The 15,138-nt window shown below is 34.9% G+C and overlaps 1 pseudogene; it reads right to left on the bottom strand.

Moving 5' to 3' along the window:
* Positions 1–11,362: 11,362 nt before the first annotated feature.
* On the bottom strand, positions 11,363–11,517 carry LOC122688803 (annotated as a pseudogene).
* Between the last annotated feature and the right edge of the window lie 3,621 nt (positions 11,518–15,138).

Below are 15,138 nucleotides of genomic sequence, written 5' to 3'. Positions count from 1 at the left end.
GAACTAACTGGGGAATGGCTGGTTTAGAAAGAGAAGGCAACAGAAATTCAGATTTTATCATTCCTGAACAAGGAATGAACATATGTTTTGAACAAGGGCATAGAGATTTCACCATTTTCAATGAATTTTATTATTCTTTTTATTGAGCCTTCCCTGATGGCAGAAACATTTGTCATTACAGTCACTGCTTTAAACATGTGTTAAAGAATTGACTGGATTCATACAATTAAATAGAGCAACTAGGTCACTTCTCATATAGACAAATGACCTACAAACAAGTTGTTTTTATTAGTCAACCTGGAAACCTCAGCAAGTAGACCTATTAACCAATGTCAACCAATGGTTGACATCTGGCCCATAGTTTTCTGGCATTATTCCCTGATGGGAGGGGGGGAAACTGATTGTCAGTACAGCCTTCGTCCCTGGTCCACTCAGCTAGCTCCTTGTCAGCACTTCAGCCCCTCTGAGATCTCTCTGCATCACTCTGCTGTTCTCAGTAACATTTGGTGATAGCAAGACTTTGAGGAGATGAAAAGTAACTTTTCAGAAGAGTCAGTAACCCTTATCTGGAAAAAGATGTGCACTACTCCATGGGCAAGTCCTGAATCAGAACATGCTACTGGTTGATAGTGAAGATGCTGGAAAGGGTAAAGAAGAATCATTTCTTTTTAATGTCAAAAATGACTTAAATCCAAATTGGCATACTTTTTTTTTTAACCCTATCCATCTATCACTGAAGAAATCTTAAGTAATTTTTCAAACATATTTTTGACATGCACTGGCTATTTCTGATGGCCTCAAAGCTTACCATAACCTGGAATTGTTTTTCAATCTCTACTGGGGAAAGAAAACAAGACCATCATTACCACAATATTCATCTTGGGTAGCACAAAGTGACATACACAATTTGGACTAGAAGACAAATGTAATAATACCTTACAAATGAATCTCTTCTTTTTCCAAAGTAGATTTGGGAGAAATTATGAATAGAAAAGATTTTAAACCTGAGTCAAGGAAATAAGAGTTCTTCATTCATCACAGAAACAAACAGTAGAGAAATGACATAATTTCCCATAATGTCTCTTGATCGAGTCAACCTATTTCACTCATTTTATTACATAGGCCCTGCAAATGCTTTAGATCTTCCCCATCACCTGTCAATTCATGCTTCATTATCCTGCTCCTCAGTGCCATTCAAGGTTGACTTCCTTTCGGATAGTCATTCATGTCCAAACAGGAGTCATGCGTGTCATTTTCCTCCCTACTGTCAATTCAAAACATGGTTTACCATAATTGTATATTTTAGAAGTCATAGTGAGCTCAATTTTCTCTGCCAAAGAGAGGAAAGAATTCAGACTTTGTAGGAAAAGTGACTAAGGAAAAGTGAATCTGCAGCAATTTTGCTGGGAGATTATGAGTTAAGATAGAGTGTTTTCTCCACCTTATAATTCCACAGAGTGCCCAAAAAGGGCCTTTGGTAAACCCTGTCATGAAGTACTTTTTAAGAGCATGGTTGTGAACAGAAGAACAAAAATCTCTATGAATTTCTCAGAGAAAGCCATGGCTTTAGCCTGCTGCAGTTTCTCTGTGAATGAGTAAGTCTGTCTCACACAGAGGACAAGGTTCAGATTGAGCACTTCAGGTTCAAGACAGCACAGTCAATTCTCTTTGCTCCGTGTGGGACAAAACCTACTGTGCCAATCCCGTGAGGAGGAGCTGCTCCAAACCCATACATTTTTCTAACTACATCATCACTGGCCACTGACATGGTTTCTGTCCCTTCTGCCACAGTCATAGTCGAGGAAATACTACTCATAATGAAATCAAATGAACAAACATTTAAGTACCTACTGTGAGCTGTTACCCTTTTATTCTTGTCTTCAGCTCTGTCTGAATCAGTTTAATTATCTCAAATGCACTCAGAAGAAAAGTGAGAATGGGAGAGGTTGTTGAAAGAAAATCACCTCGGGAATACATGGTAAAACCCAGATCTGATGGACTCCAAAGCTCATATTTGGTCCCCTTCACAACATTGTATTCAATACATAAGTTTTATGCTTAAAGATCCTCAGGTTTAACCTTCACATCTACAAGGGCAGAAACTGTGGCGCCTATTGGGTAAATGACTTAGTCAAGGTCACATAACCTTGGGTGAGTTAGAGCTAGCACCAGCACTTAAACTCGTGATTCCCAGCTCAGCTTTCTTCTGCACAAATTCAACTTAAAACAATGATGATAGATATTCTAATAACAATCATCAATATTATTGTCACCATTGCCAATGGAAACCATACTTTTAGTTATCATTGGAACTTCCATAGAACTATCACATTATTCCCTGTGGTCTCATTGTTTCATGTGTCCTGGAAATAACAGCATATTTATCATGGAGCATGTACTGGTTCAGTGACAGAATGATATCATTAGAGTCAGAGATTTGGAAGTCTTGACTTCAGTGTGTTAAGACTTAACATTTTAAAATATAATTGTGTGTCTAAGGATGGACAAGATAGCCTATTTGATCTTTTCACTTCTCTGAGCTTTGTTAGAACTAGGTTTGTTTCTAACCAAAAAGAAATAGAGAATACTTTCATTTGACTGTCTTGATGAAATGCTGATGCCTTCTCTCTGCGTGTTTTTTTTTTTTTTTTTAAGAGAGGATCTATGTTATTTATCAGATTTTCAAAAGATTAGATTCTGTGCTGCCTGGACAATAAATTATTTTAAGTTACATGATTTTATCAACCCACAATATATGGAACATACAGAAACTGTATGGAAATAGGGGCAGTCTGCATATGTTTGCTCACTTGGTACAATAGGTGTAGTGCATATTCACCTAACCTTCTTCACATAGTGCTATGCAAACATTTCACTGAATTGATTTTTTTAGAGCCAGGCATTATTCCAACATTGAAGCTCCATAGGAAAATGGAAATGCCAGTGAAAATTTTCTATTTTTAATTTAACTATCCACTGATCCAAATTCGAACTGGAAAAAACCAGGATATTACCATGTAATGGCAATTCTCATGATGATTGTTGCTTTATAACATCATTTGCAAATCAGGCACAAAGATTAATTTAGGACCCATTAATAGAAAAATTTTCAGAGGAACTTGAGCTCAAATTATACCAATCTGTTACTGTTCCAAAATAAACGCATCAGGTGGCATTTAAATGCAGGTGGTTAACCGTTTTATCAGCGTAGATATTTAAGCTATTAGAAATATAATTAGAAAATTAAATTAAACACACAATGTAGTTTCTAATTCTAGCAGCACTGTCCTTAGCATTATGCTATTTCTATTGTAAGTTATAAAATGTGCCTAAATTGCACAGGTTTGTTTCTGAGTGATAGCTGAACTCAGATAATTAAGTTGTTAACCATGAACTTCAGTGGTCAACATGGTTATATATCTTTGTCTTACGTCTACTCCTCCTTCTTGTTTCCACAAATCTCAGGGGAGGCAGATGAATGGCACTTGACTCTACCCAGCTACACAGTCGACTGATTAGACACAGCCCTGTACCACAGGTATACTCAATTATATGCCTTTCAGAGAGTCAAGCATTTCCTGAAGCTAAAAGTGTTGAATCTGTTGATTTCACACATTTTATACTAGGAGAAAACTGTGATCAAACATATTTAAACCTTCAATTTTATTTCATAACATACATCCTCCTTCTGCTTAACACAGGAGGTAAAGAGTTTATTGAGATAAAAAGGATAAATCAATTTGCTTTCAAATAATTAAGTCATTAAGGATTGGACAATGACTTCATTTTTAGTAATTAAGTCATCTGTGTGGGGGGAAAATGTGACATTAGATTTAAGGCATAAGTATGTGTCCATCATAATACAACCTTGTATTTAAATTTTAAGGTGTCACACAGAACAAATTCAGTAAAAGGATAATGCCAAAATAATCATATTCGTTGTCATTACCTTAGTAAAAGGAAAGCACTTAGTAAGCACTGCCCTTAATGCTGCTTATATGGTAAGAAAAATGCACAGTGCTGAAGATAAGCCTGCAAGTATTAACTGCAACTAGTAAATTTGCACTATACATAAAATTGGTCTTTCTATTGGTTGAAACCCAACATGTGTTTATTGCTAACATTTTATTTTATAATATATATAATGAGCTGCATATCATTTACATTCTCTATCCACTCTGTTTCTAAACAATCTTACACAAAGGAATATTAAGCTACCTAAATGTATGCCTAGTGTAAGGAAGACATGGATAATTGCTTAAATGCATAGCTTTTTAAGGGAATAAAATATAAATTTCTCCCTTTTTAAAACTCAAAAATAATTATATGTTCTACAGTTAGAAGTCCAGCAGGTCTCCCATACACACTAATCTTAATATCTTTGCTGCTAGCCAAACCTTCAAGAAGCTCTTAAAGATGCTAAAATCTCTAATTTGAAATAGCATTTGAAGTGGCGAAATGATTATCATCTAACAAGAAACAAGAAGGCTGTCAAGAATCGAAAAATTTTAGAAATCAAGGGATCTTTTCCATGATCTATTTCCTGACCAACACAACTGTCAAGGCCTTTGATTCCTAAACTTTATTATAAGCTAAGCACTAAACAATTTCTGCCTGTTTTGGCTTTAATGAAGGTAGATATAATTTCTGAACAAGTTCAGGAAAGTACTTCTTTCAAGCAGGGAAACTGCTTAAATTAATTAAGCTAATTAGGTTAATGAATAATTAAGGTAATTCTTTCTTCCCCCACAATTCAATATCTTCATCTCTTAGTCATAAACCTCAAATAGTGGTATTAGAACTCCTAAATACAATCACATTATACATGTTTAATATTCTATATCACAATTAAGACTAATTTTTTTTTGGCTTTTTTCTTAGTTTATAGCTTAAATAAGAATGGGCATCTTTCAGATATTGAGTATCTCTCTAATTAGGAAATATAAATATCATAAATTAGAAATTAGACTAGAGATCTTCAGATATAAAAAATATTTTTAATAATAACTCATTTCAAGTATAATAGGTTCATAAGCATTTATCTGTTGCAAAAGAATATTTCATGTACTCCTTTAACTACTCAAGAAGGTATGTACATTTATCATATTTTCATAGTTAAGTAACTGAAGACTCAAAAATATGAAAAGGCTTGCCCAAAGTCATACAGCCTGAGCATAATAGAGCTTGGATTTGACTGTTTCAAAGGAATTATTAAATCCTTTTAGCACTTGGCTTAGTTTTGGAATGTGAATATGGTATTACTTCTCTAAATATATATTTCTATAATCTGTATATTTCCAATGAATTATCCAACTGCTGAGAAATGAAAAATTGGTTAAAAAGAAAAAAAAGATAGTAAAGAAAGATTTAACTGAATTGGTCAAGTGGTACTTTGTGACTTTTGTCTTCTAGGCCTATATCCTCCTGAACACATTGTCAATAGTTACCCAATGTTGCATTTTAATTTAGGTATAAAGTCATAAAACTGGATTTTAAAGAATAAAGATATATTGCTATTTACTCCCATGATAACAGACATAATTCTGTCAGTCAGTCATCTAACTTCAACTAACCTCTGTCATCCCCCTCACCGCTAAGGGGCAATACAGCCGCACACATGTCACTATAATTAGCGTGCAGCAGCAATTTTCATTAGACCAATGATCTCCAATAAGATTTTCCCAAGGGCTGCATTCAGTTATATGTAATAGTTAGGTGGGCCACTCATGTATTAGCATATAATTTGCACATGATTTGCATCTGCATTTAAAGATTGCATCATATTTCTCTGAATATTTCAAGTAAAAGTGTAATTACTACAACACTGAAGGTGATGATTTCTATTTTTCTGTACTATCCTACCATATCTGACCCAGATGGCTTATAATAGACTAGCTCAGCAGAAAACCAGGAGAACCCAGAGGGGAGGAAATAGTCAGTAGAGATGGTTAGGGTCAATAGAAATATTTGAGGGGGCACTACTGATGATTGCTGAAAGTATGTTGCATTCGACAATTTTTCTCTTTTGTAAGGATAAAGGAATAACTGCACATTGGGTGGGCCTTCTAAGAAATGCATTTCTAGTTACTGCTGCTATCTTGTTGAGTATCTTTTTTTCAAACCTCATTACAGGCTAAATGGCAAATTATCTGTTATCACTTGGGAAATCTCAGTTACCTCTTAATTCTAATAGTGTAGTCACATAACAACTTTAACTGAGTTTTCTTCTAAACCTAATTACTTTCTGTTTTGAACACTAATTTTAAGTGAAGAGCTCTCTTTTTTCCCTTTAGTTTTTTATACGTATGGACCAATTCTACATAACTGGAGAGCATTCCCTCTTCCACTTCAAGAGCTTTCTGGTTGTTAGTATTTGGTTAGGTAGAGGAAAAGTTACAAGAAAGGGAACAAGATTTATATAGAAAAAAAAAAATCAGAAACAAGTGGCATTAGGTACACACATAAGCATATGAAAACATATTTACTCACACATTTTAATACATACTTGCTCTTATATTTATGTTAGATGATGGTAAAGAATGGATAGTTAGATGGACAGGTGAATGAATGGATGACAGGCAAATAATTATAAAACTCTTGCATTGAAAATATATACTTTATTAAGAAATCACTTTCTGAATATCATACATTAAAGCATATATATGGAATCTAGAAAAATGATACAGATGAACCTATTTGCAAGGCAGGAATAGAGACACAGACTTAGAGAATGGACCTGTGGAAACAGAGGGGTAAGGGGAGGGTCAGACGAATTGGGAGATTAGGATTGACATATCTACACTGCCATCTACAAAATAAATAGCCAGTGGGAATCCGCTGTCAAGTGCAGGGAACTCAGCTTGGTGCTCTCTGGTGACCTAGATGGGTGGGATGGAGTGGGGGAGTTGGGAAGGGGTTCAAAAGGGAGGGTATATATGTATTCATATAGCTGACTCATGCTGTTGTATAGCAGAAACTATCACAACATTGTAAACAATGATACTCCATTTTAAAAATATTTAAAGTAAATAAAGAATAGATGTTTTCAAGTAAAACAAAATTAGATATAGCTATCTATAAGTTCCACCAGAATTTTAATTTATGCTTTCCTGTCTCAGATGATCAGAATCATGTGGAGACAGAAAAGCAAAATGTTCTTTACCTACTCTTTGAACTTCCAGACCAGTAATCAATAGAAAGTGTTCAACCATTTCTCAGTAATCAAGAGGACCAATTGCCCAGCATTAAGGCGATAGAGCCAGGACTTGAACCTGTGTCTGTTTGGAAGCAGAACAGCAGGAACAAACTTAAGTAGTTATCAGTACCTTGATCTTGTAGCTCAGTGATCATGTCTATATCCAAATAATTAGTTAACATTCTCAACAATGACTAATAGAGGAGATAAAAAAATCTACTTTTCCCTTGTCTTCTTTTATGCTATTTGTCCTTTAACATCAAAATTCTACTATGACTGGGTGCCATCAGTAACACATGCCTTTGATATATAACGTTGTATCCCCCGACCATGACTATGCTAAGAATATAGTGAATTCTCCATGAGCAGTTTTTTTATTAGATGAATAAAACAAATGATGAATATTCAAGTACTATACATGGAATTTTATTACCATGGGAAGGAGTTCATGATATATTAAATTGAAATGTAGATTACAAAACAGTTCTTTTAGAATGATCCCATACTGAGGGAAAAAATATGTATGTCTTCAAGGAAGGACAAGTATTAATGTCTATGCAGTTATTTACAGTGTGGATTTTTTACAAACTTTTTTTATTTTGAGGAAAAGAATATATTTTTATAATAAGAGTAAATGTTTTATATTTGTTTTGTTGATTTTAAAAGTGGTCCCTTCTTATACATTTCCATAGTACTTTCTGGAAAACAGTTGGAAAGGCTACATTGCAGTTAGTTTTCCAGTGTTCCAATTTGAAATGTGGCCTTAACCTTCTTACTCAAGAACTTCAGCTTCTTATATCATTTACTGTCCACTGTTATTTGTGTAAAAACTGTCTCTTCCTTTAAACAGAGAAGTGTTTTAAGGACCAGAAGCCATATTTTGGAGCTATCTCACCATTACACCAATCCTAGAAATAAGGTTCATAATAAATAGCCAATGCCAAAAAATATGTATTAAATATTTGGTAAATCATTCATCAAAACCAAAGAACTCACATATTTTTCATTTTAATGTAGGTAATATCTCCACTGATTTTTTTTTTCATAAAGAATTACTACTTGGGCTCACTGGTGAACCAATTAGAATAATAATAATGTTTTTTAGTTAATTTATTTTTTAAATTGAGGGATAATTGCTTTATAGAATTGAGATGGTTTCTGCCAAACATCAACATGAAGATAACAATGTTTTGTTATCAACAGATAACAATAATCTATTGTTATCAATAGATAGCAACTATGTTGTTGTTGTTTTATATCAGGGCTAAACTCTATATGTTTATGCCACTCAAAGTTGCCCTTTTCAGAATAATCCATGAACTAGGATTTTCCTATTCCAATATATTATTTTTTTTTCTTCAGAATACTGTTTGAGCTACATATTTGATAAGATCATATGTATTTGTAGGCTAAGTGCAATAACAGTTTAACTTTCTAGGTAACAAATGTGATAATGCCTGAACCCAGAGGAATATTTCTAATTATAGACACTTCAGGTAACATAGCAAAGAATGGAAAAAAAATATTCTAAGTCAGTTGAATTTACAAGTATTTTGTGCTATATTTACAAAGTAGATTCTCTTGGATAGCAAAAGCTCAATGAATAGTCTTCACATTTTAATGTTTCCTTCAGCTCTTGGGGCTTAGCAACCTTGGTGTTAAGCAAATGTGTAATCATAGCAATTACTCTCAAATTTTTCTTTAGCAGCAGAGTTAGTTTATTGTTCTAAATTCTTGAAATTACAGAGTAGTATAAAAAGGAGTAGAAGGCTATGTGAACTGGAACTTCAGAATAACTCTTTAAACAAGGTCAAAGCATATCACCATTATTCTATGTGATAGTCATTATTATATTTACTAAGAATCTGTAATACAGCACAAATTTCAGTACAGTAAAGAACAAACATGTGTTGCTGGTGAGAATGTTTTGAAAATAGCACTTTGTAAATACACTTGGAAAAAAATTAAAATACAAACTTTGAAGTTCCATTTATACTTTTGGCAGACTGTTTCAAATTCCTGTAAGCCTACATATTTCATATAAATTTCTTCTCCTTCCTTAATATTGAGCACCTGAGAAAAATCACATAAGGATTTAAGAAACCTGATTTTGACTAAATAAATACCAAAATGAAATGATTATTCATGATACTAGTTGGCCTCTTTAGATATGTACCTAAGACTGTGGGTATGTAAATCCACCATGTTTAACTGAGTACATCAGAGCTGGAGATTGAATTATCCACAACCCAGGGATAGAAATAATTATATTAGAGCTCATTTCAGACCATGTAGTTCTCTATTAGTAATTGTATTGGGCTATTGAGACACAACCATTAGAGACATAAAATGGTCATTTTGTATATTAGTAGTAAAAGAAAAAATCATAAACCTTTAAGGAGAATTCATAAAATATGTACTTTTGACTCACAGTTAAAACATTGATTAAATTGCACTCTACAAAAGCAGGCATTAAAAAATAGGAGGCATCACCAAGGAGGCCGACTACCAACAACCACCTTAACTTTTTACAAGTATCCAGTCACCAAAAATCTAATAAGCACAGAACTTTGAAACACATATATTATTAAATGCACCTAGAAAATGGAGATGCTTGCCATCAAACTGCTCAACGTCTTGAAGAACACCCTTATAGCCAAGAGCAACATTAAGCTGGTAGAGATGCTCAAAGTCTATGGCTCAATTTTTTTCTTAAAACGTTTCAGAGGTTTCTAAATAAAATTGGACTTTGCACAATAAATACCTTTATTATAACTATTCAAAGAAAAACATCTAATTGGGCAACTATTTCAAAACCTACTTATTGTTTTTCACTATGTTGTTGTTTAGTCACTAAGTTGTGTCCAACTCTTTGCGACCCCATGGGCTACAGACCACCAGGCTCCTCTGTCCATGGGATTACCCAGGCAAGAGTACTGGAGTGGTTTGCCATTCCCTTCTCCAGGGGATCTTCCTGACCCAGGGTTCAAACCCTGGGCTCCTGCAGCGTAGGGACATTCTTTACCATCTGAGCCACACCATAACTGTCTCTAAGCCTTGGATTTATATTGTATTATTTTGTTTCCCTGTAAGCCTACAAATATAGGTAGATGCTTCACATGAATTAACTTGCTTACTCCTCACAACATGGTGTTGTGAGATCTATAATTTGTCCCACTTAAAATAGAGAAAAGTAAAACACAGAAAGGCATAGAATTTTGCCCAGTGTCATGGATCTAGGAAGTAGCACATTTGTGATTCAAAACCACCAGATATTCAAGTTCCAGGACCATATGTTTATTTTCATCAGTTCCAAAGTTCATTTTGAACATTGTTAAATAAATCACTTCTTACTTTTACTGTTGAAAGTTAAATACTTAAATGCTTATTGTATTCTCTTGTTCTCAAAAGAAAATTGAAACAATGTAAGAAGGGCAGTGAATCGTGGCTTTATCAGTCACCCTCCAAAACCCTCAACTTTTCCTCATCCAACATTTTAAGTGCTGATTATGTTGAGGTGAGTTTATAAAATTGGCCACTTGTTTTTTTAAGCTAAAAGAAATAAAAAAGATACACAGTCTATTGAATAATCATTTATTTTTTTGCAACTATTCCCTCAAACTACATTGAAAGCTAAATATGATCTCCATAAAAATTCCCAATGGCAATGCCACTAAACAGAAAAAAAAAAAAAAAGTCAGTTAATTATGCCACATGTTGTTTAGGCAAGTTGTCTCTTAACATTGAAATATTAATTATATGAGCTACCTTCACAAGCTAAACACATCTTAGAGTCACAATCAGACATGTGGAGTCACAGTCAGACTTAGGCTGAACTTATACCTCAGGGATGGTGTCTTTGAAAAATCAAAGTATAAGTCAATATAAATTTAAACATCTCAACTAACTCATAGAAAGCGTGGTACAAAAACCGACCCCTGGCCACATGTCAATGTCTTCCAGTCAGTTCTAGAATTCTCTTCTATGGAAATACATATATCAGGCAATCACATAGGTCATATAATTCCAGAAATTCAGAAAAGTTTCATGGTCTCTTTTGGTCCTTCTTAAATAAACTCACTGATGTTACTTGCTGGTTGACCTACCCAGTTCCTGCTCTTATCCTGACCAGATTTAAAATGAATTAACTTTTATTAAATGCTATTTTTAGTGCAAATACCATCCCCCACTACCACAAATTACGTAGTTGGGCTTCCCATATTTGGGGAAATTGCAGGGATCAGCACATTGGTGTGAAATGGATGAACCTAACTGGGAAAACCATCTTCATGGGCATGGTACCTCCCCTACCAGGTAAGTGTAAATATCTACTATTTTTAATAGTATACGTTAGGTTGGGAGTTTTAGCAATATTATTTCACAAGTAACCCCAGTTTTACAAAGGAGGAAGCTGACACTCAGAGAAATCGAAGACTCTGGCTCTAGGATAACCAGGCAGCCAGTAAATGGCAGAACTAGTACACAAACTCACATCTTTATACTATAAAATAATTTATAATATAAAAGACTTTATAATATAGAAGAATTTTAAAGAGCCATCACATGAAATTAGATGTACTTTCAAAGGGTGGTCATACTCTGGCCACACCCTAACCCTAGCAAAGATGGCCTTATTTTTATAGTAGGGCTTGACTCTGAGATTTTCTGCCAAGAACCCTTTGCCCTGAGCCTCGGGCCACTTAGCTAGGGCCATAAGCCCTGTTTAGCTTCAGCCAGTCTTCTTTTCAAAGGCATATATTTCTGTTGTCTCTTCCTAGACATGACTCAGGTCCTAGTAAGTTCCTCCTTAACCCAGCAATTGCCTGTCCCTTGGACTAATCCTCTCTTATCCTATTCCTAGAAGAAAGGGCAATGGGAGCAGTGTTTTAGAGTGGAATGAGAAGGGAAGAACAAATTTTAACTATTTCACAGTTGTGCATGTGCATGCTAAGTCGCTTTGATCATGTCCAACTCTGTGCAACGCTGTGAACTGTAGCCCGCCAGGCTCTTCTGTCCATGGAATTCTCCAGGCAAGAATACTGGAGTGTGTTACCATGCCCTCCTTCAGGGGATCTTCCCCATTCAGGGATCAAACCCTCGTCTCTTATGTCTCTTGCATTTGCTGGTGGGTTCTTTACCACTAGCACCACCTAGGAACTCATTTCTTAGTTAAATCAGACTAAACCTAGCTAAATAAATAAACATGCTATTATATAGATAGATCTTGTGAAAGCCTCTCAGCCTGGTCTGACTCTGTGCAACGCCGTGGACTGTAGCCCACCAGGCTCTTCTATCCATGGAATTCTCCATTCAAGAATACTGGATTGGGTTGCCTTGCCCTCCTCCAGGAGATCTTCCTGACCCAGGGATCAAAACTGGGTCTCCTGTCCTGAAAGCAGAATCTTTACAGTCTGAGCCACCAGCGAAGAGTACAAACTACATTCCTTGTATGAATGTAGCTGTACAATTATTCCATTTGAGCCATAAGGTAACAACCTCAGGGAGAATTAAATGGCTTAATACAAAATTGGTTTATAAAGGCAGAAATTCTGGACCATTCTTAGTTGTTGCCATCCAATCTGAAATCTTAAATCATAAATCTACTTTTTAAATATTTTATCATTTTAGTTTATATATAAGTATTCTTAGTGGTACTTTCAATCAGACTAAATGAATCACATTGCAATATTTAAGAATGATATTTTAAAAAGCAGTCAGGTTATGCTCTTAGTGTCTGAAGAACACTTCAAATGAAAAAAATACACCCATTGGCTTTTTATTTTCGAAAATACGTGACTCTCAACTAGGCTGCAATTGCATTCTAGAGGAAATTTTTAGTCGGATTCTACCACGAACTGATACTGTGCTCTGTCATCACTACAGAGGGCAGCAACAGACAGCAGAGCTCTTTAGCATTACAGAGGAAATGTTAAATTTCCTAGTAAACAAGAGGGTTAAAGACAAAGTCACGCTTAAATCACTCTAAACTATCTTTTGCCTTGATGCTGCTTAAAAGTAATCACACCTATGGCAAATGGATATGGGAAGTACCAAGAAAGACTACATTTTTTTTTCAAAAGTTGAATCTAGGACATTTTGTAATTCTGCCAAAAGCAGCTTTGAACAATAAACATAGACTGTGTCATGTAATATTGTAGCAAGTGAAATTTAGTCTGCTTTTCTTCTGTTTTTTTTTTTAACTTGTTTTCTTTAAACCTTTGTCTTAAGTGAAAGTACTGTATATAAAATATTTACTATTATTATAAAAATATTTAAAAATATATCCAAGTTTATTTTTCAGCAGGTAAGAACATTAGAAGCCATGGCTTTATAGTAGGAAGATTTACCTGCAAAGTGCATTCTGGACAGAAATAATTGGGAACAGCAGTCTGCAAGGAGGGGAACTTAGTACTTGCTCCTTAGCTTGGTTGCATAGACCTACAACCGATTGTACATGCAAAGGAGGGCAGCAAAGGTCTTATGATCAAAAAAGAAGAAATGACTGACAACATAGAGCTAGTTCAAAGGAACTAATGGAATAATTAGTCCCAAAAAGACCAAAAAGACTGAAGAATTCATGATGTCATAAAAAGCAGAGCTACTTAAATTGGATTAGAAAATAAAAATGACATGAACATTGTAAATATTCACAGATCACATCATTGACGTGTAATGTGCCGTTAAATGATGTCAAATTAAAGGGGAAATTACATGTGTTAGAACTAGGACGAATAAAGAGAAGACATTTAAAGATACATGGTCCTTCAAGTGAAAATTCCTAACATATATTACATAGATGATCATCACCCAGACAGTGAAACTGGGTGAAATATAAAATAAAATATGAGGGAAAAGATGCTAGCTAAAAACAACTCATTTTCCTAATATTATACATTGTAAGGAACTTTAGATTTCAAAGGAGATAATTTCAGAATTTGCTTTATACAAAGAAAATCCAAATTCTTACAGTAAATAACCAATAATGCCTTTAAACTCTTAAAATCTGTCCTAGGATCCACCCTAAGTATTGAATTAGTAGGATGCAAATTTGTCAGAAAAGGAAAGAATCTCTAGGTCTATTTTAATTTTCATATAGTCAGTGTTCTCTTGCCAATTGTGTATGTTTTTGAATCATTTCAGTGATTTTGCACTTGTTTTGAAACCTATCTATAAGTGATAAAAAGAGAAAACAAGAACAAATGTAACATTTGCCTTCTTCCAGGGTCCTCCTAAAATCTCTTGCTGACAATAACTTGATTAACACATAATTAACCTGAATTTAGGGCTTCCCTGGTGGTTCAGTGGTAAGGAAACTGCCGGCAATACAGGAGGCCCATGTTCAATCCCTGGGTTAGGAAGGTCTCCTGGAGGAGGAAAAGACAACCCACTCCAGTATTTTTACTTGGAGAATTCCATGGACAGAGGAGCCCTGGCGGGCTACAGTCCATGGGGTCTCAAAAGAGTCAGACACGACTTAGCGGCTAAACAACAACCTGAATTTAACACACAATTCAAATACTTCCAAAATGTATACAAACACTGGAATAACTTCATGGCAATACACAAATATTTAGCTAAAAAACAGTTTCATTCCAGACACATTTAATTTTTGACAAATACTTTACAAAGCATTTAAAATCATTCACCTTTTAACTGGGATGTAGTCTTTCCATTTATCTATTTTTACTGTCAGTAAGCTCAGCTTTACATGAATCTTTTGACATGTTAATGAGATACTAAGTACTTTTTTTTTTTTAATTGAGGCTTAACTGAAGTGACTTAGCGCGCGCGCACACACACACACACGTTAGTAATAACACATGCTCAGTCACTAAATTGTGTCAGACTCTTTGCAGGACCACCAGGCTCCTCTGCCCACGAAATTTTCCAGGGAAGAATACTGGAGTGGGTTGCCATTTCCTATTCCAGGGGATCCTCCCCAC

This window comes from Cervus elaphus, chromosome 33 (genome assembly GCF_910594005.1).
Source record: "Cervus elaphus chromosome 33, mCerEla1.1, whole genome shotgun sequence".
Taxonomy (NCBI): domain Eukaryota; kingdom Metazoa; phylum Chordata; class Mammalia; order Artiodactyla; family Cervidae; genus Cervus; species Cervus elaphus.
Note: the sequence above shows the minus strand (reverse complement) of the source record. Positions and strands in the feature narration are given on the sequence as shown.